Source organism: Triticum dicoccoides, chromosome 7A (assembly GCF_002162155.2).
Source record: "Triticum dicoccoides isolate Atlit2015 ecotype Zavitan chromosome 7A, WEW_v2.0, whole genome shotgun sequence".
Lineage (NCBI taxonomy): Eukaryota > Viridiplantae > Streptophyta > Magnoliopsida > Poales > Poaceae > Triticum > Triticum dicoccoides.
The window spans coordinates 160,758,699-160,763,981 of NC_041392.1; positions in this window are offsets into that span (position 1 = coordinate 160,758,699).

Genomic DNA, 5,283 nt, shown 5'->3' on the forward strand with positions numbered 1-5,283 from the left:
GAACAGGTTTCAGTCGTCCGCGGAGGTGCCATTTTTTGGGGTGTCTGCTACCAGATGAGCTGTGACGACTCAATGAAGTTGTAGTGAGAGTTGAGGTCAACGGTTAACGAACCGGACTAGGAGGCCGTGAATGCGGGCTCCATCAGCACGACAACATTGCATGGTTAAGCCATCTTGTTGGTGTGGTGGAGGAGCTTTAGCTCACGCTGCCGCACCTGCAACTAGAGGTTTCTTATTGGTGTAGCGGGTTTGTGTTGTATACTATTTGATTTTGTCCCAATAATGGTCGTGGGTGTGGGCAATGGCACCTCAAGATATCAGATAGGGCGGATGGATCTGCGGATCTGGCAGATCCATTCAAGCAGCAGTTGTCCGGGTGGTGTTGTAGCAGCAGCAACCTTCGAAGTTTGTGGGTGGCGGAGGTTGTTAGTCGAGGTGGTGTTGAGGCAGTGGCGACATTTGAGGTGGCTGGGGCGACGGCATTTTGGTCCATGTGTGAGGAGAAGGCGGTGTGGGAGTGGTGGGATATTTTTATGGGGTCGGACTGTTTGACCAACGTGGCAGATAGTCCAGGCTCCCCTGCTCCTCCCCTTCCCCCCTGATGGAGTCATGTACCTAGGGTAGGGTCACAGACCTGATCTAAGTACCCTGCCCAAGGACACCCTTAGAAGAGATCACCTTCCAGTCGACCTACGAGGGACTCACTCGACTGACTTGAAGGACTCGACCACGAAGACTCACTCGACCACCAGAAGGTCAAGAGGCACTCTGCACTGCAACGGCCTGTAATTAAGTAGACTTTATGATAGTAAAGACACTTTATGTGGGGTGTTACCAGTAACGCTCCGGACTTAATGTACCTTAAACCCTTCATTACGTGGGTTGGCTGGGGTCCTGGCGCACTCTATATAAGCCACCCCCCTCCACAGGCAGAAGGGTTCGGCACCCTGTAATCCATATACACATAATCCACTCGACCGCCTCCGGGCTCCGAGACGTAGGGCTTTTACTTCCTCCGAGAAGGGCCTGAACTCGTACATCTCTTGTGTTTACAACCTCTCCATAGCTAGGACCTTGCCTCTCCATACCTACCCCCACTCTACTGTCAGACTTAGATCCACGACAGTTGGCGCCCACCATGGGGCGGGTGTTTTAGCGATTTTGTGGAGGAGTTGCGATTCTTCCGAGTACTTTCATCATGGTCACTGTTGGAGTTTTGGTCGAGGGTCGAGAGATTCGTCTCGGTGCTCTCACCTTCGTCGCCGACGACTCCGCATGGCTCCAGGAGGCTCCACTCGACGTCGATGCGCTCCCCGTCCGCGGTGCGACGCATTTTCGCGCATGTGTCCGCGGCGTTCTGCTGCGGCAACCGTCGACCCCATATCGGTCGACTCCCCTATCGACCACCCTCCCGCTCTCCCGCCAGCGCAAGCGCTCGGGTCGGTCGAGGCTTCAGCGGTGGGTGAGACACGCGGTGGCTCGCCAGACGGCCACCACCCAAGTTGCGGCAATCGAGCCCGACGAATCTCTCTACGGCCTGTTCGATCTGTCGACTGGCTCCGTAGAGACTGCATCCGAATGCGATAGCAGTGATCCAGCGGCGAAAATCTTGATGGTCGACGGGCCTCGCAGCCCCCCTGGCTTCGCCCGTGATGGTGGGGCAGGCGACGGAGGCGACCCCGCACAAGACCACGAAGAGTATCAGCCCGAGCCACTCGACTCTCTGCAAAGAGAGGAACTTCGCCGAAGGAACATGGATGCCCTGCATACTCCCATCGCAGGGGAAACCCCCGAGGCTCGCGCCTTGGAGGAGGCTCGTTTGGCCAATTTGGACGAACGCGCTCGCTTGGAGAATCTTCAGCGAGCACTCGACGAGCGCGCGCGGCAACGAGTTCCCGATGCCAGTCGACGTCAACTCTTCCCGCCGACTCAGGTATATCGAACCCCAATCCAGAATTTAGCAGCTGCGACCCGTATTGCAGAGTCCATCCAGCCCTCTCAGTCGGAAGCTGGCAGAGGCTTGATGCAGATCAGGGATCTGCTCCGGGCAGCAGGAGATCAGAATTCAGCCGTGTCGCAGTCGCGCAACAGAATTCACAGTCGATTCGTCGCTGCGAATACGGTTCAGTCGGCTCACAGTCCCAGATCGCCTCCGCGGCGTGAGGGGCGCGAGAGTCGGCGAGACCAATATGGAGACCGACACGACCGAGATGATAGGCGTCGAGTGCCCACTTCCCCTCCGAGAGGTGGGTCTTACGCTCCTCGGCAGCAAGATGACAGACGTCGGCTCAGTGCGGGGCGAAGAGTTCCAGTCGACCCCAGAGAACCAGGCTTCGACGCGCGATCCATTATCGTGCAAGGCTTGGTCGACCGGAACAGAGCCCATCGAGGTGGACTCGACAGAGATGCGCCCACGAGCAGTCGAGTGCATGTTTCTGGTCCGGAATGTTTCAGCAGAGCTATCAGAGCCGCAGTGATTCCTCCCAATTTCAGGTTGGCAACAGGAGTCAGCAAGTTCACCGGTGAGTCTAAGCCTGAAACTTGGCTTGAGGACTACCAAGTGGCAGTTCAGATTGGTGGTGGGAATGACGAGGTGGCCATGAAGCATTTGCCTCTCATGTTGGAAGGTTCTGCCAGAGCGTGGTTGAATCAGTTACCTCCTAGCAGTATTTACACTTGGGAAGATCTGTCCCGAGTGTTTGTCAGAACGTTTGAAGGAACTTGCAAGCGACCGGCTGGATTGACGGAGCTGCAAGTCTGCGTGCAGAAGACCAATAAGACCCTCAGGGAGTATATTCAGAGATGGATCACTTTGCACCATACTGTGGAGGTGTCTGATCATCAGGCAGTCTGCGCCTTCAAGGATGGTGTCAAGAACAGAGAATTGAGTTTGAAATTTGGTCGAACCGGAGACATGACCTTGAGTCGGATGATGGAAATTGCTACCAAGTACGCCAACGGTGAAGAAGAAGACCGACTCCGAAGCGGCAAGCACAAGCCGAGCCAGTCGGAGAAGGGAAACACCAGTCGGAAACAGAAGCGGAAGGCTGAACCGACAGCTCCTGGAGAGGCTCTGGCCATGGCTCATGGAAAGTTTAAAGGGAAACCAAAAGGATCCTGGAACCCTAAGAAGGTAAAGGATAAAGAAGGGAACGACGTGATGGATATGCCATGTCATATCCACACGAAGAAAGACGAAGAGGGGAATATCATTTACCCAAAACATACCACTCGCCAATGTCGACTCCTGATCCAGCAGTTTCAAGGAAAACAGTCTAAAGACAAGGAAAAGGAGTCGGACAAGGCCGAAGACAAGGAGGACAGTGAGGAAGGATATCCGCATGTCAACTCCACTCTGATGATCTTTGCAGATGTGGAAAGCAAGAGTCGACTGAAAGTCATTAACCGCGAGGTGAACATGGTTACCCCAGCAAAAGCAAATTATTTGAGATGGTCCCAAACACCCATCACATTCGACCAATCTGATCACCCGACTCATATTGCCACCCCTGGGAGGCAAGCTTTGGTGGTCGATCCAGTTGTCGAAGGCACTCGACTGACAAAAGTGCTGATGGACGGTGGTAGCGGGCTGAATTTGTTGTATGCAGACACACTGAAAGGAATGGGCATTCCGATGTCCCGACTGAGCACCAGTAACATGAGCTTTCATGGAGTTATACCAGGGAAGAAAGCCGAGTCACTCGGCCAAATAGCTCTGGACGTGGTGTTTGGTGATTCGAAACATTTTCGCAAAGAGAAGTTGACATTTGAGGTCGTGGATTTTCAGAGTGCATATCATGCCATTTTGGGGAGACCAGCTTATGCACGGTTCATGGCTCGACCATGTTACGTGTACCTCAAATTGAAGATGCCCGGCCCCAAAGGAGTGATCACTGTCACCGGTGATCGGAAAAAGGTAGAAGAGTGCTTTCAGAAGGGCTCAAAGATTGCTGATTCCCAGGTGACAGCGGTCGAGTTTGAAGAATACAAGCAAAACGCAGATCCGAGTGATTTGCTGCGATCCAAGAAACCCGCCACATAATCTGCATTTCAGTCGTCCGGTGAGACGAAGCCTATTCACATTCACCCGACCGACCCCGATGCAGCACCGACCCACATCTCCACAACACTCGACCCGAAATAGGAAGAAGCGCTCATCCAGTTCCTCCGTGAGAACTGGGACATTTTTGCATGGAAGCCCGCTGACATGCCAGGTGTTCCCAGGGGACTGGCTGAGCATCGCCTAAGAGTCGACTCATCAGCAAAACCAGTCAAAGAGCATCTTCAGCGGTCCGCCGTCCAGAAGAGAAAAGCCATTGGTGAGGAAGTGGCTCGACTGTTGGCGGCAGGATTTATCCGAGAGATATACCACTCCGAGTGGCTCGCTAATGTCGTCATGGTTCCTAAGAAGGACAAGTCGCTCCGAATGTGCATTGATTTCAAGCACATCAACCGGGCCTGCCCGAAAGATCATTTTCCTCTCCCTCGCATAGATCAAATTGTTGACTCGACCCTGATGCAGCGTTTGCCGAGCTAAAAGCTCTGCTCTCCACCCAGCCGGTGCTTGCTGCTCCGATCAGCAAAGAGCCTTTGTTGCTTTATATCGCAGCCACAGGACAAGTCGTCAGTACAGTGCTTACGGTCGAGCGGGAAGAAGAAGGAAAAGTTTTCAAAGTTCAGCGCCCAGTGTATTATTTGTCTGAAGTCTTGACTCCATCCAAGCAGAGATATCCTCATTATCATAAGCTTGTGTATGGAATATACATGACCACAAAGAAGGTTGCTCATTATTTCTCTGATCATTCCATCACAGTCGTCAGCGACGCTCCACTATCAGAGATTTTGCACAACAGAGATGCAACTGCTCGAGTGGCGAAATGGGCGATTGAACTTCTTCCCCTTGATATCAAGTTTGAGGCAAAGAAAGCCATTAAGTCCCAGGCAATAGCAGATTTCCTCGCCGAGTGGATTGAACAGCAGCAGCCGACTGAAGTTCACTCGGAGCATTGGACCATGTTTTTTGATGTCTCTAAGATGTTGAATGGTTCCGGTGCTGGGGTTGTCCTGGTTTCCCCCAGAGGAGATAAGCTCAGATATGTGCTCCAGATTCACTTTGATTCCTCCAACAATGAGGCAGAGTATGAGGCCCTCTATCATCCTTAATGATATCCACTCGGGAACCTGTGGTCATCATGCGTCCTCTTGGACCATCGTGGCCAAAGCATACCGAGCCGGATTTTACTGGCCAAAGGCGAATGAGATGGCAAAGGAAATAGTGGATAA